General features: G+C 42.9%; 1 long non-coding RNA gene across 1 annotated transcript; it reads right to left on the bottom strand.

The window, feature by feature from the left end:
- Window positions 1-2487: 2487 nt before the first annotated feature.
- On the bottom strand, window positions 2488-4767 carry LOC131256399 (uncharacterized). Its single transcript, XR_009176790.1, has 3 exons — window positions 4650-4767; window positions 2908-2978; window positions 2488-2799 (listed from the first exon to the last, which is right to left on the bottom strand). It is a non-coding gene; the product is annotated as an uncharacterized LOC131256399 (long non-coding RNA).
- Window positions 4768-25185: the final 20418 nt, after the last annotated feature.

Genomic DNA, 25185 nt, shown 5'->3' with positions numbered 1-25185 from the left:
TGTCAGGGGTGGGATAGCTCTTTTTATCAAGCCCACCTAATTGATTCTTAAAAAATAGTGATTGTCTTATACAATAGGTGAGGCCCATTTCTTTTTGGGGCACTTGCCTTAATGATTATACGGCTATACAAGAAAGGGAGTAGAACAACCATCTAGCAGTTTTTTTCTACCAATTGTTTTAAAGGTCAGGATTTCCAAGCTCATCATTCGAATCAAACGACAGGGAATGCAAAGTGAAGAAAGATTTTATTTAATTAATTATTTTTTTTTTTTAATTTTGCAATGTCTTTGTGAAGAAAGATTTATTAAAAAGCATAAATAAGGGGTGTTGAAAGATTTATTGAATTTATTTATTTATTTATTTATATACCCCCGTTGTTACTTTTAGATTTTGGATTTTATCATTGTTCTGTGGTAACCATTTTTTCAATTGCCTAATTTAATATAAGCAATCTGCAGTAAGGAATGTATTTTTGATGTTGGAACCTTTTTGTATTCTTTCACATGACATTAATGTCACATATCAGTTTAATCTCTCTCTCTCTCTCTCTCTCTCTCTCTCTCTCTCTCTCTCTCTCTCTCTCTCTCGCAGAAATTTCAGTTGTGCACTTGTTCAAACCAAGGATTAGAAATTGGTTTCAGCTTACCTTATCAGTCACTATGGAAATGGGGTTGTATTGCCGCTCATATTGCCCCGTTTCAGGCTGTTTTGATCTGCGATACGCCCATATCATTAGCCACGAAAACCTGTTCATACCAGGTGATACTAACCATCAAAGGTTAGAGGGACATTTTGAAAATATTAAAACTTATGGCATTCTGATAATATTGCTGAGTTGAACACGTGTAGAACATGTTCTGGTAGCAGCCTGCTCTGCGCTGACCCTGAAGCCATCGTCAGTCGTCCTTTTCTTTTCCAATGGGATCAATGAGATTGTCGCTCAGTAGCTCCAAGATGAATTCGGGGCCTCTGAGTTTCAGGCTGAGTTCTCTCTTCCTGATTCCAGTATTTTCACAGAATTAGAAGAGGAGTGGGTTTATGTTACTGTGAGAGGGAAACCTTTAGCATTCCAGCTAAATATCGACTGCATTGAGAAAAGTGAATTGAGTTTGGACCATGGCATGAAAGATCCTGTTATGGGAGCTGCAAATCTAGAACCAACTGAAAATCACGAGGGATTTATTTCAACTGATGCATTCAGTTCTCTGATTTCAGCAATGAGATCGAACTTCATGGGTGTGGTTGCTGCTAAACCAGAAGCGATCTTGGGCGAGAATCTAATAAATTTTGATACAACAGCTTTGGTCGCCCTTGTGTCAGGAATAAGTAATGGTGGTGCAGAACAGCTGTTGGCAGCAACAGAAAGTGAGATGATAAAGCTTTTTAAGAACAATGTCAAGTTCGTGATGGCATAGGTAATCTATCCACTTTCAGGCCTTTCACTACTTCTCCCATGGGGAATTTGAATGCAGGATTCCATTATTTCTAACCTTGTATAGCATGGTACCCTAGGTTTGGCTATTAGTCATTAAGCTTAGCAATTTAGGTTTAGGGTGCAGTGAGCATGGTGAGTTTGGGATGCATGCTTTTGTGGTTTCAGACTTTAGATGGTGAGATTGTTAAACTGCATGAGGTTGTTTTCTGAAGAACTTTGTAGATAGTTTTAAACTCAAACCCATTAAGCCTCTTTTTAGTTTTTGTTAGTTGGGGTTAATCCATGGTCACCAGATGTTTGTTGACACGAAGCAATATTTTCAATATTCTATTGGATGGAGACCCATGAAGTGGAAGTTGAGAAACAGTGGGCTGAGCTTTTTACCTTGTCACTTGCAGCACTGGACTGCAAAGTCATGATGTCTTCTTTTTTTTTTTAAGATGAGATTTTATTAAAAAGAAAAGAAAAACAACAAGCCCAATAGAAACCAAACCAAGCAGAAAAAAGGAAGAAACACCTAAAAAGACAAGCTAAACTACACACAACCATACCCACATCTGGCAAGTGAAAACCCAAACCAACGAAGTCATGATGTTGTCTTTATATTAATATTCGAAAACATAACTCTACTTGGAAAACTCTTTCAGTTTGGGTTCAACAGGCTACAAGGATGAAAGTTTCATTGATTGAATACAACAAGGATGAAAGTACCTACAGATATAGCTACGGTTATCAAAGTATCAGCTACGGTTAATATCCGTAGCTGTGTCCTAGATTTTTTTAAAAAAAAACTGTAATCATTCATTCATTCAATTACCACCTGCATAATCATTCATTCAATTACCACCTGAATAATCATTCATTCGTTCATTCAATTACCACCTGCATAATCATTCATTCATTTTCCACCTAAATAATCATTCATTCGTTCATTCAATTACCACCTACATAATCATTCATTCATTCAATTACAACCATTCATTCAATAATGAATGCTTGTAATTGAACGAATGAATCACTAACTTAAGTTCAACTTGTGTTTTATCATTTAGAACTCATCCAAAATACATTAATTTTCAGGAGGAAAGCTACAGGCATTAAGGCATTTGGAACTGCCACCAAAGTTACCTTAGAAGCAAATCTGTTAATACCATGCCTAGTGAGGCTATATGTACTCCAACCTTGGATCACTTGCACTCCTCCTTCAAATGCTTAGAGTTGCCTTGGACCACACTTGGTTGAACTATAGCTACAAATTCAAAGAATATAAAGAATAAATAAAAAGGATAGTTACCCAAGCTGGACCCTTGATGAACGGTTTCATCATCCGTATGCGTGCTTTGCTAATTTCTCGCTTTAGCTCCTGCTAAAAAAAGTTGTGCGTGCAAATTTAATTTTAATGAAGAAACTACATTTCGTCTCCCACTCCTTCATGTTGACAGAAGTACTTTAGAGAAGCAACAAAGCAAACCTGAATTTGCTCTAAAACAAAGCGCAGGCCCTTGATTGTTGCAATGACAAAGGAGCTGTTTAATATTTCACCTGCACAAGCTATCTCTACCAGCTCACTAAACAAATTCTGGTGGGCCTTTCTCATTTCATGCCATTCATCAAAAGCTCCAAGAACTGAAGAACAGCAGTAGCCAGAACTGACCTCCTACCTATGAGCGGAAATCCCAATTTTCGGATGTGGATGCAAATGCCTAGTCCATTTATTCATCATCACCCAAACACTGCATTCTTACCATCAAAACCAAAAAAACCACAAAACACAACAAACTCCAATTAGCTACTGGCAATAAAACTGCAATTTGGATTTATGGAAACTATGGAGTTGAAATTTTATGAAATATCAGAAAAGCTTGGTGAATCCCAAAGAAGTCAGAATATTGTTGATTAGTGTCGCTTATTTGTTAATATAATCATTAGATTGATTTCAGACAGTGGCATAAAACATTTTGACTTGTAACTCTTATGGATCAGTCTAGACCCTGTGGTTTGATTCTAGTACAATTTTAGTTCGTAAACAAGGCTACAATTTGAAGTATTCTTAAACCACATTTCCAGTGGAAACCTTTTCACACCACCTGCAGTTGAGAAGGTGACTTTCTCGGATATAACGGAAAATGGATTCTGCATCGAGTGGGTTTTCTGGTTTCATAGCAGCCTGAAATGAGGTTCTGGTTCATTTCTTCTTAAGGAGCAGAAATGAGCAGGCTATCTGTTCCATGCAATCTTTTGTGGAAACTACTCCCCTTTAAAACAGCTAGTCCAAGACACCCAAGTGAACCCTGAGATTACTCAATACTATTCTAATAAGACATGCAACATTTTCTTTTAGGAATTCCAGGTTGAAAGTCTCAATTGAATAATAATTCTGTTGTTGTTATAATAAAGTTGAGAGACCAAACTCAGTAATTCAGAGGCAATTACGAATCAGGAAAAAAAAACCTCAAGAACTGGTGGAAAGCTCTTTATGCGTTTGTCTTCTACTAAGTAGCGATTTTGTGCTACATGCTTAATAATAATATGGCTTTTTTTAAAAAAATCTGTTTTATAATTTCTAAATAATTTCCATTAATTTATGTCATTTCTTCATGGTTAATACAGATCACATGTGATTTATGTCATTTCCAAATAATAAAGCACAAGATCCCCTGTAAAAGCATAACTAAAAGAGGTAGGATACAATGTTTGACCCAAGAATAACTATACAGTTTGCTTGCATACAGCCCATGGATTAAAAATTGAAAATCGTAACTGGATTAAAAAAAAAAGTCCCCAATTAAAATTACAAATGCAAAATCCTAATTAGGGATTGCAAAAAAAATATGCACATTTGATTAGGAATGTTATCTCTATAAAAAAAAAAAAAAAAAAAAAAAAACAAATAGGGAATCCCCCTACTATGGATTAGGGATTGAAAAATGCTAATTAGAAATTTCAAGAATAGGGATTTGAAAAATCCCCTAATATGAATTTTCAATTTCTAATATGAAAATGTTAATTAGGAATTATAAATTTGAAAACTCTCAAGTTATGGATTAGGGATTTGAAAAATTCCCTACTGCGGATTTGCAATTTCAAACCCTAATCTCTAATCTCTCATCAAACTGTCAACCAAAGGGAGCAAAATCCCTAATCTTGAATCAACATCACCAAGTAAAGAGAGAAGAGAAAGGAGAAAAATTCTTAATCCTAAATCAACATCACCATGTAGAGAAAGGAGTTGATGCCGATTTGAGAAAGAGAGGGAGGTTGAACTCGAGAGGGAGACGAAGAGATCGACAGGAGAGACCGACGAAGCTCTCCCTCTCTGCTTCTTCTTCTTTCCTTGCACGGCCGGAGAGATTTTCCTTCTTTTTTGTTTTCTTTTGTTTTCTTTTTTTTTTTTCTGCACGGCGGGAGAGACGCGGAGAGAATCTCTCTACACAACTGGAGAGAGAAACGGGCTAACGCCGTTTGCTCAGCCGTTTGAAGGAGTGAAGCTAGCCCCACATATGAGGGTCAATGAAACGTTGCCACCTCAACTCAGTAGCCCTTACGGTACTGAGTTACTCAGTACACAATCCGATTCCAATGAAATCGAGGTAGGGTTTCCGTTTTTGGAAACCACGTGCACGACCCGTTTGCACCAGAAATCGTGCACATGTACATGTGTTTTACGGTGCGGGAAAATCCCTGTTTTGGTCAGATTTCCCAACCAGACTAGATGGATTGTTCAGATCATCCATCTGATCTCAGATGGTGGGTCATAGCTTTTGCAAACGGACACTCTCCGTTAAAACCGTAACCAGGCGGGAAAAGGGCGAAAAAAATCTCTCTCTCTCTCTCTCTTTTTGTTTTCATCTGGTCAAGCCCGGTTTGACTGGCTACACAGTCCAGTGCACAGCGGGTGTGCACTATCTGTGCACATGCATGAATTTAAAAGTGGGGTCCACGTGTTACTCAGTGAGATCCATACCGTTCAATGGCTCCTACTAGTCCTATTAGGGTCCCGTTTCACAGATGGGGCAGACTATAGATAAGGTGGGCCATACTTCTAACTTTCAAAAGAAATCGTGGATTTCTTTTGGTCTGATGGTCAAATCATTCCCAATTTTCATCTTAATGATTTAAAAGAGTCCAAGGGTCCACTTAACTAGGAATCAACCAATGGATTATGGGTTAGGCGACTCAATACACATTCATAATATTAATTATCATTATTATAATCTCATTATCATTACCATCATTATTATTATTATTATTATTATTATTATTATTATTTACAATTTTAAAATTGTAGAGTCTACTTCTAAACAGAGTTGTCCTTGCAGTAGATTAACATCTCTGATTCGTGTGCTTAATTCTTAAAGTATTTTAACTGTTTAGTGGGCCACAACACATGAACGTCTAGTTACCAATCTAGACTTCTTAACTGTTCAAACAATCCAATAGTTGGATTGACCCGTATTAGCTATTAATAACCTTAGGGATTCTAAGAATGTTTAAGTGAAATTTGTGAGTTGAATGTGAAAACAGATAATCCGAAGTATGTTTTCAAAGGATAGACCAATGTAAACCTGAAGAACGGTAGAGCTGATGGTTTGATAATTCATCTTGAAAAGTAATGGATGGATAGCTGGACAAATATATGGAGATTACTTACAATGGCTAAACTCAAGCCAGATGTGGGTGAACTCTCAATTAAGTTAAATTTGTGTTTTATAATAATTTAAGTCTTCATGGTAACACTCGAGTACTGAAAAGTAGAGGGTGTTAGAAGAATACTCAGATCTCTTTGAAGAACAACAGCATATTTGATAAAACATTAGTCATGAGAACCATGAGTAGTCTCCCCACGCAACTCATTAAGGAGTTGCGTGGACAGGGAGTTACACAGACCTGTGCAAATCAACCTTTGTTGCACGGTCTAGCGCAATGGGCCGCACAACTTGCTTTTCTCCTTCTTCGATTTCCTTCTCCTTCTTTAATACCTTACAGAGGTATCGAGCTTTGATCTTGTGTATCTTCAAATGAAGGGGTGAAGGGGTATTTATAGGCTTCCACATGTGTAGGTCTTTGAGTTGTGGACCCAATTATCCAATATTCTTGTTGCGCACCGCCCAACTAATCTCATCCATAAAACTAGTTGTGCAGACCTGACATGAGTTGCGCGGTCCAACACAACTTATGTGAGTTGCACGGACCCGCGCAACTCAACCTCTCTTCTGTACGCTGACTTTTCTTCTGTCTCTAATATCTTCTCTTCTCTCAAAATCTATTCTTCATTACTTGTAGTTCTCAATAACGCACAATGGGAACTTCGTACATTTTTTGTGCACCAACAACTCTACCAATAAATAAGGGATTAATTTTGCTCACATTTTTATGAATGCGTATGGGATGGAGGAAGGAAGAAATAAGGACCTCTTATTGTTTAATTTTCTTATTGCATTTTCAAGGTCATCAGCAAACAAGATTTGTCTAAGTCACTTTATTTCTTTTAGTCTAAGTCATTGGGTGTAAAGCTGTAACACCCTATATTTTCAATTATGGGGTGTTACTAACTGTTAATGGTTGGATTGAGATCAATCTGACAGTTGGATTGATATAAATCCACAATTTAGACATTATTCACTTGTATGGCCCACCTAAGCATTGGATATGCTTGAATATTGGATTGATGCCTTATTTGGAGTAATGGAGCAGGATGGTAGGTGTAGATTTTATTAATCATTATTGTGGGCCCCACAATTGCGTTATGTGTGCACTGAGTGTGTGAACTCCTACAGCACACCGGAACCATGAATTAGTCAAACTGGGCTTTGACTCAAACTCCCTGAAGAAGAAACCATTCTTCTTTCTTTGTTTGTTTCCGCCAGCGACGGACAAGCGTCCGCTGTGTTAATCGGTGTGCCATCATCACCACCCATTTGGATGATCCAAACCATCCATTGTACTCATCTGAGGACTCTGACCAAAACCACAATCACCACACCGTTAGCGTGCATGTGCTTGTGCTTAAATATGGGCGAAAGTAGTGGCGTATGGGTAGGCTTGACTGAAAACAAAAAGTTTCCGTTTCTAACTAATTAGCTGACAATCCAAGAGGAGCTCTTCTAAGCTATCTTGACTGTACATTCAGAGCAATCTCAGCTCTCTAAACAACCATCACTTTAAGGTTTTCATAGATAATGAAAAGGTGGAAAGAATCATTTTCCATTCGTTAGCTATCATGATCCTAATCGCCCATCCGCTTTTAGAATCGATCCAATGCATCCAAATTGGGATATAGTATCCGTAATAATCTTAGAACCCTAACAACGAAGAGAGTATCCGCAGCCGCAACTAGTTCTTCCCAGTTTTTCTGAAAACCAGCTGATTCCTTTCTCATTCAAACCCACCAAGAAAACTTGCCTGAAACTCCGAGTTCTTGCATCCACAAGCTCGCTAGAGCTCATCCGGACCATCGACCATCTAGCATCACCGGATCGATAGAAGAAGCCATTGCACGAGATCTTCCATTGAAGCTCGATTATCTTTCTCATCGGAAAGCTCCGACTATTCAATCTTTGTCCGGTCTCGTCCCATGATCAGAAACATCAGTTTTGCCACCCATCAAATGTCTATTTGATCAATGATCTTAATGAAAGATGTAGACTAATACTTGGAGGTCAGTAAATACAGAAGTTTTAGCATCGTGGCTGATTTCTTGAGTGCAAATGCTACCAAGTCGAGTCGACTCGCTAGTGCAGAGTCGGGCTGAGTCAACTCTTTCAGGTCTGGGCTACTAGCCCTTCTGGGCATGGATTTATTGAATAAGGATGGATGGAGAGAAAAGATGATGAAGAGGAAAGAAAACAAAAGAGAGAGAGAGAGAGAGAGAGAGAGAGAGAGAGAGAGAGTTCGAATGTGGCCGAGTTTGTGACTCATTAGCTTGACTCAGAAAGAGATCTGAGTTGTCTTTAGCTTCTGTTCCAAGCTCCAAGCCTTGTTAGTGATTCCAGAAGCATAGAAAAATAAAGAGAAAGTGGGGATATGTTTGTAAGATAGATAGTGAGAGAGAGAAAGAGAGTGAGTTATACGACTATTGAGTTGGGACCGAGTCGACTTAATCCTCGCTCAGTCTAGATCTGAGTGGGACTAGTCCTAGTGCATTCTAACTCTTCAAATTAGGTTCACGTATGTTTTAAGTTTGGCTAGGTTGTCATCACTGTAGTAGGCTTCAAATAGACTGGGTTAGAACTGAGTTGAGTTAACTCAGTTTTCACTCAGTCCATTTTTTATTAAATCAGGTCTGATCTGTTCGGACTTAAGGGTGATCCTGTGTATGCTAGAATTGTGTGGTTAGATCTTTATCGCATCAAGTAGGGAAATCGTCAGATCATCAGTTTGCGATTGAGTTCGAGATGATCTGAAGTTAATGTCAAGTTGAGTTGGGCCGAGTTAACTCAGTTTTGGGTAAGTGAATATTTGAGGTTATAATTTAAATCTTGTGTTATGATGATCAAATTAATCTTCCACATTCAGATACGTTCCCTTAGAGTTGGCTTAGGTTGGGGTCGAGTTGTTTCAAGTCAAGTCTTCTAGCAAAACACTACATTTTCATTTACTTCGTCGACTTGGAGCAAGTTTAGACTACAACCAAGTTACACTAAATCATATTCTAATGATTAAGAGTGTGATCTCAACCGCGTGGGAACAATCCTAACCACATTAAGAGACAATCCGACCTTTGAAGGTGAGGATTCACCCTTCAAGCTTTCCTTCATTATAATAGTTAGCTTAATGTACTTTCATTTGTCTTTTATGCTTGACTTATCATTTGTGTTTAGTTTATGTTGATGCAGAAATATGGACGTCCTCCTTAGACCACTTGAGACCTACAAGAGAAGACAAAGATTGAGATCCTAACTGCAGCAGGGGACCCTTCGATGCCAAAGTCAGACAGGCAAGCTAGGTTTAGTAGAACATAGGGTTTTTTTAGTGTGATTTGTGCGTTAGGTTGTGTACCTTCCACAATTGGAGATGATCTTATTTATAGCTGAAAGGGACGGTGGTGTAGATGGCAATCTCCCTTTTTGGTAGGTGCGTATTGTAAAAGGAATCATATCCCGAGGATGTCGCGGTTACCTTCCGAGATCTTCGGCTGAGATCTCAGGTAGATCCATGTCATGGTTATCTTCTGAGATCTTCGGCTGAGATATCGAACAAATCTTTTCGATAAGATCTTAGTAGTAGAAATCAGAGGAAACATGTAGTAGGGGGTCATGGTCGAGCATCCGAGGTGGCCTACATAGCCACCCCGAGTTTACCGACCTAGAATCTCTAGTGAACCGTGGTTAAGTTTTCCTTAATTAACATTGTGTAAATCACCGACCTGCTGACTTACCCTTGGACATCGTATCTGAACATTGAGACCAAGCTCCCTTCTTTAGTAGAATATAGACGAAATTAGGGATGACCATCCTCTTCATCTTATCACATGGTGCAGGGCTTTCCTGAGTGTAGCAGCTTGGAGTCTTTCTTCGTACTAGGTCATACTTCGGGGGTTCTTATCAAGAGATGATCCGAACAATAGCTCAAAAATTGATGGGACCGTCAACTCAGAAATGGATGAGACCATGGAAGAGCTCGGTGTCCGATGGAAGTGAAGACATTTCATCTTCTGATGGTTGAGCTCAAGGAATAGGCGGGTTTTCTAGCAGTGGATTGCTACTTTATAGCCGTCGAGGAGCTCCTTGGACATGCTCGACACTAACTGATCACATGAGAAAGCACAAATGTCTGGCCTCACCTATTCTCCTTGGTTAGTCCATTTTTACTCATAACAGTAGCCCTCATACTTCTAAGCTTGCGCAGTGGGCTTGGGAAGTAAGTCGGTTTGGCAAGGTCAGACTATCATGTGCATGGGGTGTTGAGCCTGCTTATCATTAATGCAGAATGAGGTGGTAGGTGTAGGGATCGAAGTGAATCTGCAATCATGGTATGATGCGCTCGAGGTAACTTACAGGGCAGGGCACCTATTCGGTTACCGACCTATGGGGTGCGAACATGTGGTGTCTCTTGGAAAGTTGGGTCGCACATTGAGTGAGGGGGCTCCATGTACCCACGAACGGGTGTCGAGGAGCCTTTTGGATACCGCATTAAATGCGAGCAGTCATTGTTGGGTTTCCTATAAAATGGGGATGCCCTAACAGTGTAGAGGCATTTGCTTTCGCTACCTCGTTGGTCATGTTGCCCACTGGACTTAGCGATTTCCGGTAAGTTGGAATCCCTTCCCTTCAACGAGCTCTACTTCTTCATTTCCCCTTCTCTTTCATTTTTTCTTCTTGTTATTTCCATTTTTTGGCCAAAAATGTCTGATCCGTCGGACATCCGAGGTGAGCCTGCGGTGTTCTAGGGCGATTTTGAGCCAGAGGACTAGGACTGGCCAGATTGACTTTTACATGATCCACCATCTCCGATTATGAGGATGAGCGACAGGAGATTGGGCCTATTCTAAGGGCAAGGGTTGCAACTTAGTCCTCTGCTGAGTAGCCCATGGGAGTTGAGGCGAAGTCAACTCCGGTAAGGGAAGAGGCAACCCCATCTTCCACGGAGTCTGAGCAGGTCGGCCCAATTGGGTTGAGTCTGAGGGAATCCGACCTATGCGGATCAGGTTGCAATACCACATTCCGAACTCGGTGATGCTCTAAGCTCCCGTACTTGGTGAGATTTTAAGTAATCCCATGGAGGGTGAAGTGACAATATATCTGGTCGCCCTGCAATTCGGCCTGGGAATCCCTTTCTACCACATCATTAGGGAGGTCATCTCACGTCTGAGGCTGGGCCCTGGCCAAATAATATCAAACACCTTGAGGGCTTTTGTGGGCCTTTCATTCTATGGTTCTAGCTCGGACAACCTGAGCTAACTGCGGATGAATACCTTCACATGTACCAGGTGAAGGCCAACCCTTTCCTTGAGGTTGGTACTATTTTTCATCCTACCCAAAGAAGGTTAAGGGCATTATTACAGACACCCCGACATCTAATAAAAACTAGAAGAATAAATGGTTTTGGGCATCAGGGGACTGGGAGGCTCCAACAACTTTCAGGCTACGACCTCGGGTTCTGACCCACTTTGCCCAACTAGGTCGAGTACATCCAAACTATTGTTTTCTTTTAGTTTACATTCTTATTTTGCTTTTAACTGTTGTGGTCTTTGGCAGTTCTACCCAAGCATTTGGCCTTAGTGTCCGAGTTGGAACGTAGTCAAATCGCGCATGCGAGGTAGGTGGAGGCTTCAGCGAGATCTTGGAAGTTGTTGATCACTCTAGAGCTCCTTTGTTAGTGAGGCCTTGCCTCATCTATGCCAAGTAACTTCATGCGATTCCTTTAGGAGTTTAGGAGTTATGTCGTTTCTTTCGTTACTGATCAATAGCTTTTACTGTGCAGAGATGGCCGATCGACCTCCTTATGGAAAATGAGTTCGTGTTCCTTTTGACACCGAACTGGTACAGAAGAAGCCTTCGAAGAGGAGAGCGATTGTCCAGCCCGTCAAGGCAACATGAGGGAAGTCGAAGTTGGGCTGGACCAACCCACGAGAGGGCAGTCGAGCTCGGCTGCCAGCGAGAGGAGTGCTTCGGTTGATCCAGCCACCACCACCACAAATCCGTCATCGACCCTAGAGGTGGTTGATGCAGATCAACAGGAGGCTATCTCAGTAAGGGAGACCGCCCTGCAACTTATTCACATCCCTCTGAGGCCTAGGTAGAGCCGTCCTCTAAGGCTCAACCCCCCGTGGTATAGGTGGGTACCTCATCTGGTCGCCAAGGGGGCAAAGCCCATGAGGCTTTCAATCTAAATCCTCTTACACAAAACGTATCTTGCCGAGGATAGTTCGGCATGTTCCTGATGCCAAGATCACTAAGGTGATAGACGTTCATCCGGTCACCATCATGGGTCAAGTGGCCGCATTTTTCTACAAGGTAACTCTATCCTCTCATTGTAGTTGTTTTTATACTTAAATTTTATCTGATGTGAATCTCTTTTCAGTTCAACCTTGTTGTCTTAAATGCCCGTCGTGAAATGATACGCATCAGGAAGGAGTGTAAGGAGACAAAGGCGAGCCTCAAAAGTAAAACTGCCGAGGCTGAGCAGCTTCGATCTGCCTTAGTGAAATCTGGGGAGGAGCTTACAGCTCTAAAGATCCAGGTGGAAGAGCTGATGGCTCTCAAGGCTAAAGATGAGGAGGCTCGAAAGGAGAGGGATCAGATGAAGGTTGAGCTCGAGGCAACGCGATTGCTTCTGAAGGAGGCTCGAGTGAAGGCTGTCAAGTGGAAGGCTGATCTGGCTGCGATGAAGGTCAGTCTAACAATGAAACTAGAAGAAGCTGAGGCATCAATCCCGCCAACTCAGGCAACGGTAGTGAAGGAATTCAAGGCCTCCAAGGAACAAGCTGATGTACAATTTTGGGTATGAAAAATGCCTTGAAGATGTCAAGGAAAAATACCATGAGCTCAACCTTAGTATTCTTGAAGACAGACCTGCCAAGGACACGACCTCACCAGAAGCCGAAGGCTCAATCCTAACTGAAGTAGATCAGCAGACCTCAGTGGAAGCTGAGCAGACCTCTCTGGGGCACTAGCCTCCTTTTATATTCCTCATCTTGCACTCATGTAATATCTCTTTTATCAATGAAAAGATGTTTTTCTGTAGTAATGGTTGTGATGGAATTTTAAGTAGATTTAGTAGGTCAGTTAGGCACGCGTTGGTCATAGTAATATACCGAACATATTAGTCGAGTAGGAGTGTCGGGGGCGAGCTCTTGAGCTCTTCCCTTTATTAGGGGAATTTTTCCCTTGTAGAATAGATAGATTAGTGACAATGACCTTTTCATAAAGGGCCAAGCAGTTTACTTAGGAGGATTATTTTCCCTTGCACTAAGAGAAATCCTCATTGTAGATAGCGCAGTACAAGTAGTGTTACTAATTAGTCGTCCTCAACTAGGATTATTTTCCTTTGCACTAAGGGAAGTCCTTAGTAGACCATGTAGTATAATCAATTAATAGCCTGACCTCTTCTCTAAGGGTCGAACGATTAATAAGATGATTATTTTTCCTTGCATTAAAGGAAGTCCTTAGTAAACTATATAGTTCGAATAGTGTAGACAAGGAATATAACTTCAAATTTCCTAGCTTTGGGATTTTTATTGTAAATTCTGAACAATAGACATGTAGATTCTAACCTAGTAGGTCAATTATTGTAGATTCCAAGTAGTAGACATGTAGATTTTGACCTGAGATTTGATCGATTTTCATGAATAGTAGATCTTCAAATGCTCAGCGTTCCACGGATGTAGCAGAGGTTTTCTCTCCATGTCTTCAAGTTAATAGGTCCCAGGTCAGGTCGTGCCTGTTATCTTGTAGGGTCCTTCCCAGTTTGGCCTTAGGGTCCCTGAACCTGGCTCCTTGGTATTTTGTAAGATTATGCGGAGAACCAAATCTCCTGCTTGGAACCTTCTCACCCTTACTCGGGAATTGTTGAATTGGGCGACCTGCTATTGCCGGGTTGTGACCTTAAGTTGAGCTTGCTCCTTCTTCTCTTCGAGCAGATCAAGGACTAGAGCCATCTGCTCGGTATTCTGAGATTTATTGTATGATCAAACCCGCGTGGTAGGGAGTCCTCTCTCGACTAGGATGGCGACCTTTATTCCGAAGGCTAGGGAGAAAGGAGTTTCTCCTATGGTCATCTGGGCAGTGGTTTGATTCACTTAGAGGACATGGGGGAGTTCTTCGGCCCAGGCCCCTTTTGTTTTCTCGAGCTTAGTTCAGAGGTGGTTTTTGATGATCTTATTGATTGCCTCCACTTAGCCGTTAGCTTGAGGGTGCCAAGGTGATGAATAAGCATTACGAATTTTGAGGTTCCCACACATGCCTTGGAACTGATCATTGTTGAACTGCTTCCCGTTGTCCGAGACGATCATATGTGGGATCCTATATCAACAGATGATACTTTTTTAGACAAAACCCACGATCTTTTGCTTGGTATCTTAACCAACGGCTCGGCCTCGGCCTATTTGGTAAAGTAGTCGACTGCAACGACTCAAACTTAGTCTGACCTTTGCCCATTAGCAAGGGGGTGAATATGTTTATCCCCCACTAGGTGAACGACCATGGTCCGGTCATGAGGTCCAGATGCTAGCATGACAGATGAGGTACCACCGTGAACCTATGACATTTATTGCATCTCCGGGCATATTGCTTGGCATCTTCCTAAATGGTTGGCCAAAAGTATCCTTATCGGATGACTTTATGGGCGAGGGCATGACTACCAGAGCGATTGCCACAAACCCCTTCGTGTATTTCCTTTAGAATATACTTGGCCTCTTCAAGTTGGAGACATCTAAGATAAGGCAAAGAAAACCCCTTTTTGTACAGGGTGTCTTCGACCATAGTGTACCGAGCTGACCTGGATCGGAGATTACGTGCCTCGAGTCGATCTTCAAGTAGCTTGCCTTCCTTAAGATATTCGACTATCGGGTCCATCCAGCTCGGGATTGAATTTACTAGAAGAACTATTTCTGGATCAAACTTGTTGATGCTCGGCTTGGCCAAAAACTCGATCAGGATCGATCTTGGGATGTTATCCTCGGTCCTTGTGGCCAACTGTAACACCTTATACTTTTCGGTATTCGGGTGTTACCATATAAGCTAATTTAGTATAAATACAAACATAACTTATTCGAACATCTACGATCATTCTGGTCTAAATCCAACCATTGAGAACAATCCCAATCATATATTAAGTCATCCATCCACGGATCAATAAGATAGAATACCAAGCCATCAGGTAAACCTAATTTAGGATTTCAACCATCGGGCTAGTCAATTTAACCGCATAGTGTCTATTGCGGGCATTAGGTTATGCAGTCCACTATTGGTTTATCTTACATAATGGTCAGTAACAATTTACTCAAATTCCTACAAATCCAACCATACAATTATAAGACCGGCCAATCACTAGTTTAGATTAAGAGCTTGTTTAATCACGAGCTTGACCATCAAATCATTAGTCCAAATTTTAGGAGTTTGAACAGCAAAATCCACAACGTTTTGTCGATCACTGCAACACTTAATTTCCCTAATCCGCCCTAATCCAACCACCGGGTTATAAAATGACCTTATATCATCTTAAATTGAAATCCAAATTGCTAGGTCCTCCAAGTCACGTCAATTAATGTTGAAATCCACTACGTAATTAGATAATCCAAGCATTTGATTATAGTAATGACTATTAGATTTCTTCTAAGATCAACTAAGAACCATTAGGAACCCTGAAGGTCAGATCTGAAGATGATCTGACCGTCGGATTGACAGGAATCCACCAATATGACCTAAATCAAATTATGGGCCCCACCTAGGCCTTAGATCTGCCTGATCTTCAACCAAGGGCCCTGATTAGAAACCCAGGGGTGGAATGGACGGAGTAGATTTCCCAAAAACATCACGATGGGTCCCACATCAGGGTGCACGTGCACCACGGGTGGTCTGCACGCAGTGCACTAGACCGTTGGAGCTGTCAATCGGGCGTTGACCCTATGGAAGTCGTGAAAAGTAGAGAAATCCTCTCCCGTCCTTCCCGCCAACCCAATATTTGAAATGGGCGAGGATCGTCCGGCCAAACTGAGGCCCACCATCATGATCAGGACCGTCCATCTTGATCAGACGGTCTATCCGACCAAGGCCATGACGATTGTGTGGGTCCATGCAGCTTTGCATGTTGTCGTGCATTAGCACAGTGGGAGCGTGTGGTGTCCTCTTTCCAAGAGAGGATCTAAGGCTGTAGCCGCCAGTGAATCCCAGCCATTCACAAGGAGCATACCCTAACATTTTTTTTCAACGCCAAAAAGGAGCGGACACTGTCTGAGAGGAGAAAATGGCGTGGGAGACATTTCCCTTTTAAGAAATCCCATCTGGAGCAATTTAGGCCTTCCACGGAGCCACATGGAGAGATCGTCATCATTCCCTGTAGGGCAGCAACGACCCCCTCAAAGAAGCTCCTCATCTCGCGAGAAATTCGGTGGAAGAACTCGGGAGATGGGTGAAAAGCCGATGATTACCGGGAAAAGTGGGCCCCACAGTGATCAACGGCTCCATCTGGTCCGATCAAGCGAATCAGATTATGCCAATACACCACTGGCATAAATCTGCCATTGCAGGCCACAACAACTTCTTCGTCCAACCCAATGACCGACCATCATGGCATGGGCCCCACTAAAGGTAAAAAGTTACTTTTTCCGTGGGCCATGGCAGCAAGAACTCATCCCCAGTGATGGATGGGTCCCATGCATGCCAAAACCAGAGAGAACCACGTGCAAACGGCCGCCAGATCTTGACCGTTGGATGGACAGTCCCAGCACGCCTATTAGCCTATAAATCCGGGACGTCCGCCTCGGGATCCTCACCCAAGTCGTTGAGAAAGAGAGAGGAAGAGAAAGAAAGAGAGTGAGCAACGAAGGGTGGATGCGAGCTTGGTGCCGCATTGTGTCGACCTGGTCTGTTCGGACTAAGTCAAATTAGTGCATACCAGTAGCATCACTGTAGGGTGTGAGAGAAAACAAGGAAGAAGAGAGAGAGGGAGGAAGGGAAACTGTCGCACCAGGTCGAGCGGGTTAGAGCTACCACCACTGTTACCAGCATCACCGACCAACCTGAGCCATTTCAATAACGGTGTGTGTCGCCGAGTCGACCCAACTGGCACCAAGATCAGTCCAGGTAACACCTAGACTAACCCACTAAGGGAAACCTCCTTCCGTCTCCACCCAATAGTGCACCCCGATGGGCCAACCACGTCTGTTGAGGCCATTACCGGCCAGCTTTACGGGTTGTAACAGAAACCGCACCTAAAATCTTGGTCGGAACTCCGATCATTGCGGGCCCAGATCCACACGGCATTGTGGGGTCAACACAGCTAGTGCAACCTGAGCCTGGGAACTCACCTCGAGCTGGGCGAAACCAGACTCGGCTGCCTGAGATATGGGCCGACTCAGTAGATCACGGGAACCGATCCAGATAGACGAACACCCATCCGAGGCAGCCCACTCCATGCTGCAAGTCGGACAAGTGGTTTGAATGAGTCCACTATTCCCCAGCACGCCGGCCATTTACCGGTTCGCTGAGTTTTCAGGGTGGGATGGACAGCAATGGGCCTAAATCCAAGTTAAAGCCCAACCACTAATATGGGCCGAGTATGGACTCAAGTCCAGTCACCAATCTGGGCCAACTCAACGGGCCCGTGGACAAATTCAAATCAGTGGGCATCCACTCAAGATGGCCCACTTTATGATGCTGCCATGTTGGATGGGTGATTTAAATAAACCCACTCATCTCCAACACATCTATTAACTCAGGTGACTCACTGGTCTCTGTCTGCTTAGGCCCGAGCTATTAATAGGGCAACAACCTACCCTCATTAGGGTAATTGTAAGTTAGGTTGACATTCACTTAGATCGGTTGAACCTAACCACTTCACCTCAAGATAGAGAGTACACCACCCTCCCACTCTTAGTGAAAGTTTTGAATGTTAATTCCCTATGTTGTGAAATGAAAACTAGAACCTGGTCCTAACTCGGGGGTGAGACTCGAACCACGTGCAAAACAAGACTTGAACATAACTCTATAATTAAAAACTTTAGGCGAAAGCCCCGGCCCTAGGAGCGTGTACACCTTACGACAACACTAATAAGCAAACAAGGCCCCAAAGGTGATGATTTCTTCCCCTTAAGCTTTCCATTTTCAAATTAGTTTAAATAATAGTCTTTATTAAAATCACAGATGTTATCTCATAGCATACGATCTTTTATCAATTCTTAAGACATGACTTATACTTGAATGATAGTTGACAGTTGTGAACCTTGATTTCATATAATAACTACTTACATGAGGGTTTCATTTGAATTTCAATTGATAGTTCTTATCATGACTTATTGTGATTATTATGAATCAACTTATGTTTGGCATGTCATAACAATATGCTTTCTCATGGATTGTTGTGAGTCGCTTATGGATATCTATTCACTACACTTACTAATGGGTAATCCCTCTTGTGTGTGTGAACCCATACTTAGGATGTAACAAGATTGAGTGTGGCAAGAAATGGACCCTCATTTTGGAGGTTACATGGGACATGGAACATTAATGTGGGATTTACCATCCATAGGTCATACGGCTTAAGTGGCTTAGAAATGACCTCTTTAACCGCTCTGATGTAATCTTGCTTGACCCCTTTGCTGTTTCGATTTAATGTTCTGCCCTTCCTTTTACCGCTGCAATTTAACATTTGCCCCATGTTTTGATCATTGCCTTGCGTGCCTTTAATGGCCTATAACCATGCAATGGTAATCCTTACTTATGGAATTTGATTAGCCGTTGATCGACGGGCATCCATTAAACATCCTAAGATGGAAAAATCTCATGTGCCAAGGATGGTGGGAATGGGACACTGTGTCTGAGCTGTCGGCCTACGCTGGGTGACGAGCCCCCTGTAGTGACCATTGAGTAACTCAAACCAGTTGATTGTAATTGGAATAATAATGATTTGGCTAATCATGCATTCATAGCATATTGACAATGACAGGTGGCTAATTCTAGATCTTGTAGCACGTGCCCTTAGGTTTAGTAGGGTATCATTTCGCTAGCTCCTAGACCATCAACTATCGACCTACGTACGTGATGTACGATGACTTGGTCACTATGTTGTACGAGATATGCTACGCTAGTGACCAGTCTTATGCATAGGTAGCGAGCCCAAGTCCGACTAGATGAGCATCACCAGGTCGGTGTGCATTCACGCATCCATGCATGTAAATAAGATTGCATCATGTATTATTAATTTTGAATGTCATGTTATTTTTATTTATGCTTAGCTAAGGCGGCGGTGTGTAATCTTGATAGGAATTTACACTGAGTTGGCCACTCATCCATCAAATGTATAACCGTACAGGTAGCACAGGTGGCTTGAAAGACACTCTTGTCCAGATTGATAAAGAACATGGTACAATTATCAAGGATGTATGGCTGTATCTGCCAAGAGAAGCTGCGCGATCTTGTGGCTTAAGTTTATATGCATTTTATTATTTCTCTCCTATAAATTATGTAATTTCTATATTTGTTAATATAGAGACGTTGGTTTGTATAAGTTATTATGGACAGCCACTCGTATATTCTGAATGTAAATGTAAATTTTTCTTTATGTTGATTTGTCCATCTTTTACTAAACTGTTAACTTTGAAAGAAAAAGAAAAAAAATACCTAAATTTGATTATCTTTAAAAGTTAACACTCAATTTTTTAGAGAACGAGTCATATACTTAGGTTTTGAAAACTCAGGGCGTTACACCAACTTTGCTAACGCATCCGCCTTGGAATTTTCTGACCTGGGGATCAAGTTGATGTCGCACTTGGGGAACTTGGCTTATAAGTTCTCGGGCCTTTTATAAGTAGGTGATCATTCTTTCTTCATTGTCCTGGTACTCTGTCAGGCCCGTACCCTAACCCGTACCATTTCTTAGGTTTTCACGATCCTCCTGGTCGAATTCCATCGACCCGCGATGCATAGATAGCATTTACACGCAACACTGAGTTGAATCCCGTATTCCATAGTTGGCTCGACCCGAGACTTATACCCTTGCGATCGCGTCGTCGCCGCAGTTCTGATGCCGTGTCCCGTGCGCCAAGACGATACCTAGGCCAGGAGATGTAGGCCCGCGTTTAGTTCAAGAAAAACGCCGCGCATTTGCAAAACCCAAGAGAAACTTTCAAATCAATCCCATCAATCAAGTACACATCACCTCACATGTCAAGTACATGTCCCATCCCCAAGCAACCCCTAAAGTCAACTCTCTCTCTCTCTCTCTCTCTCTCTCTCTCTCTCTCTCTCTCTCTCTCTCTCTCTCCACCCATCAAGTACACCCATCACTCCCCATCACTCCACCCATCCCTCTCTCTCCTTACAACTCTCCCACTCATTTTTCACTCCATCTCCCAAGCAACAATGGTGGAACTGTCCAAGGGAGAGGAGAAAGCTAGTATGGCCCACCTTCCTACCACTCAATCCCACCATCCAAAGTCCATCTCAACCATTGAAATTCACCCCTTGGTGCTCTAGATAGCATCGGTGGAAGGAGGAGTCCAAGATCTAACGGTGGGTGTTCATAGCATTAAATTTCTTTGATTTTGATGATTTGAGGGCCCACATATGGTCGGACCCATTTACTGTATGGTTTGTATCGCCTAGAGGGGCCCATAATGGTGGGGTCACTCCATCACCATCCGCTCTCTCTCTCTCTCTCTCTTAATGTGTGGCTCACGTGATGTTGAATGTATTTTATTCATGTTGTCCAATCGTGAGGCCCACCTCGCTGCTGCCCATTTTTGGGCAGATCCTGGGTGAAGGAAAAATATAAATATCAGTTTGGTCCGGCTGATGGGCCACCCACGTGGGACCACCTGATGTAGGTGTTTTACCCATCGTCCACACATGGGACACCCTGATGTATGTTTTAATCCACACCGTCCACTGTGTGGGACGGTGTGACCCACTGTGATATGTGTTAAATGCACACTGTGCATCCAAGGGCCCACATGATGTATATGTTTACATCCAAGCCGTCCAACATGGCCCCACCTGATGTAGGTGTTTATCCTGGCTGTCCCTCCTGGACAGACCCTAGATGAAGGAAAATAACAAATATCAGCTTTATCCAAAGCTGTTAGTGGGCCCCACGCATGTGGAACCACCTTAAACATGCAACAAATCTGGACCATCCATCAGTGGGACAGCAAGCAGCTAACGCTACTGTGTTAACATCTGCAAGTTCCGTGGGAGCCCACCTTGATGTATCTTATATCCACGCTGCCCGTACAGGGCATGGCCCACCCCACACATGTGGGTGGGACCCACCTTAATACACTATGTCTCCCACCGTCCAGAGAAGTCTGGACGGTGCTGCAGACACCATGATGTATGGTTTCATCCACACCGTCCCTGGTTGGGACAGTGGATCCCCACCATGACGTATGTGTGTTATCCATGTCGTCCATCTGCTTAAGAGGGTGGACCCACCCCACACGTGTGGGTAGGTGGGACCCACCTTGATTTATATGTTTTATCTACACCAACCGTCTGGACGTGTGACGTGTGGCCGCACCTTGATGTATGTGTTTTCAGCCACGCCATCCACCTTGTTTGTTGGACGGGTGTGGCTCACCATGATGTATGCATTGTATTCTCACCGTCCTAATGGTGGGACCTGCCTTGATGTACTTTGCAGCCATGCCATCCACCTGTTTTGGCTCCCAACGTGAGGCCCACCTGTTGTATGAGCCCCATTGTGAAGTATTTGAGGCCCAGAAATCAGGCCCATGTGATGTATTTATGACCTTTGAATGAGGCCCAATGAGATGTATTTATGGCCCGTACGAGAGGCTCGATCTGATGTATATAAGGCCCGTATGTGAGGCCCAATCTGACGTTTATAAGGCCCATTGGTGTGGCCCGTTAATATGGCCCATTTAGTATATATGAGGCCCACTTGATTGTGTACATGAGGCCCATGTATGCAGCCCAATGTGATGTATTTGAGGCCCAATGTGACATATACCCGGCCCATGTGTTGGGGCCCATTGTGATGTATATACGGCCCGATTATGGGGCCCATTGAGTTGCATATCCGGCCTTTGTATGAGGCCTACTGTGATATAATTGCGGCCCATTTGACGAGGCCCGATGTGATGTATATGTGGCCTATAAGTGAGGCCCATCATTATGTGTACTAGACTCTTGTGTTAGGACATGGGCCCACTATGCGTTTAACTCTATGTGGGTCACTCCTTAGGAGCAATATTGGTTAAATGTCCACATTGATGGGCAATGATGGTTAAATGTCCACATTGTGACCTTCCTTTAGGCCTTGTTAGGCCCATTCTCACCGGTTCCGATTATCAAGGCCGATTATTGAGGCCAAGGCCGATTCCGATTGTCCAGGCTGATTATCGAGGCCGATTTCGATTGTCGAGGCCGATTATCGAGGCCAATTCCGATTGTCGAGGCTGATTATCGAGGACGATTCTAATTATCAAGACCGATTATCGAGGCCGAGGCCGATTATTGAGGCCGATTCTGATTATCGAAGCCAATTTTGATTGTTGAGGCTGATTTCCATTGTCAAGGCTAATTATCGAGGCCGATTTCGATTATCGAGGTTGATTGTCGACGTCGATTCTGATTGTCGAGAGCGATTATCGAGGCCGAGGTCGATTGTAGAAGCCAATTATCGATATGTGATAGCATAGTATCATGATACATGCCTATACGCATCATCTGCATGTTTGTTATGAGATGTGGTTGACCATTGCATATGTCATTGGGCAGGTTGTTATGAGACTCCTTGATAGGCGGAGATTGTCTCACATGAGCGCACAATATGTGCAAGATTAATGCATGATTGGATTGTTTGACTCATGCATCTTACATTGTGTGTTGTGATTACTGTACGTAATAGCGACATCAAGGTCGTAGCCTCCACAGGCATATCGTGGATGGCCAGATGGGACACCGAAAATCTGTTACTAGCATCGTAGGGCCATAGATGTCCCTAGGTGAAAATCTATAAACCTTCGTGGCTAGGAGATACCCCAATGTCTAGACCGAGTGGATACATGAGCACCCAAGTGCCGAATACCATTAGGTCGCGTCTCCCAATGTGTCATGGTCGGTTGGGAAAGGGTTCTGGCCTTACCGCCCGAGGTTAGTGGGCATAACTAGGTTGACTTTGACCAGCTCATAATTGGGTCCGCTATCTACGTGCCAGATAGATATTGGCTAACTACTGGCCAAGCGAATAGTGAGGTCTCTTCCACTTGCATGGTTGCACGTCCAGTGGAGGCGATTGCATGTAGAGTGTACTAGATTCCAGTGATGATCCCAAAGATGTATGGTACTGATACGTGGACTTATTGAGCAGGAGTTGTATACTCAACATTTTACTCATTTATTCATTCACTATCCACTTGGGCTAGTGGTGCGCAACTAATTGATATATGTACCTTCGCAATGGCCAGGATTTTGGTTGGGGCGCACGACTAACCTGAAGTCAGGAGTTTACCACATTGAGTCTATCTATCCAAATTTAGGTATGGGACTAGTTTGGATAGAAGTCCCTTATGATAGACCCCATAGCTTGCGATACTACGTACTATTATCCCGACTTCTCACTCCTGCATGGTCATTTCATTCGCATCGCATATTGCATTTCATCCTCGGCATCTGATATTTGGCTCTCTATGTCTCTGCATTAAATAATTGCTCCGCATTGCATACTCTGATATTGTATGATTTATAGACTTGCCAGTATTTTCGACATTGTATAATTTATGGACCTGCATTGTATACTTGGCACTTACCTTGTGCACACACTTACACCACCCTCTAAGCTTTCTATAAGTTTATGCACAATAGATGCGTGCAGGTGGCGTTAGGTTGCAGCAGCGTTCAACATGGAGCGTGCAGCGGTCTTCTGTAGCTTTGATTTCGATATTTGTATTTCCCTTTCAGCACTGTATTCAACTATTTATATTAGTGGATATGTGATGATGATGTTGCCTTTGTGATTTGGGTAAACTTATGGTTATGCTTCTTAAGAGACAAATGTACGTTGGAAAATCCTCCTTGTAAAATTCCAAGATCGAAATCTGGCGTATGAGCGCTGGGAGCCGAGAAGGGGTATTACGGAGGCTGTTGGCAATCGAGAATTTCGTGAGCTCGATTTCCAGGTTTGGGGCGTGACATGCTCACTGGTGACTTAGTTGACAATGAGCTGTGAATCACTGTGGACTTTTAGAATCGAAGCCCCCATTACCGATGCCAGTCTGAGCCAAGCAAATAGTGTTTCATACTCTGTTACGTTATTCGATGTATGAAATCCAAATCTTAGGGCATATTATGTGTAGAATTGGTTGGGAGCCTCAAGGACCATTCCAACCAGAATTGGATGAGCTGTTGACATACAATATCCAAGTTGGTGGGTCGAGCTCAACTACCTAATTAGCTTTGGCTAGTTGGTCAGTTTTTCTGCTCAGACCAGCTTCCAGGTTTTGGTCGTGGGCGAACTCGATAATGAAATTGGCCACTGCCTGACCTTTGATGGTGGTTCGAGGTTAATATTTGATGTCGAATACGTTGAGTTTGATTGCCCATTTCGTAAGTCTCCCTAGCACCTTGGGCTTTTGGAGTACTTGGCGAAGGGGTTGATTGATCGAGACTATGATTGTATGTCACGTCCCAAACTTGAAAAATGGGCTCACAAAATTCTCGATCGCCGAATCCGGTGCCAACAACCTCCGTAGTGTCCCATTCTCGGCTCCTGGCATTCATATGCCAGATTCCGATCCTGGGATCCTACAAGGAGGATTTTCAGTATAAATTTTTTTTTGTAATGGAGCATAACCACAAGCATAACTAAGTCACAATACAACATCATCACATATCCATTATATCAAAAACTTTAAGTACAATGCGGGAAGGAAAATACAGGATGATCAAAAAGCTCCAAAATAATTCGATACGCACTCCTGCCTCAGCGCTGCTGCGATCCAATGACACCTGCACGCAACGGTCGTACATAAGCTTACAAAAGCTTAGAGGGTGGTGTAAGTGTATGCGCAAGGCAAGTGTCAAGTATACAATATCAGAGTAATGCGGTGCGGATAAGTCCATGAATACAA

The sequence above is a fragment of the Magnolia sinica genome, chromosome 9, assembly GCF_029962835.1.
Source record: "Magnolia sinica isolate HGM2019 chromosome 9, MsV1, whole genome shotgun sequence".
Taxonomy (NCBI): domain Eukaryota; kingdom Viridiplantae; phylum Streptophyta; class Magnoliopsida; order Magnoliales; family Magnoliaceae; genus Magnolia; species Magnolia sinica.
The sequence above is the reverse complement of the archived record's forward strand: the minus strand, read 5'-3'. Positions and strand labels throughout refer to the sequence as shown.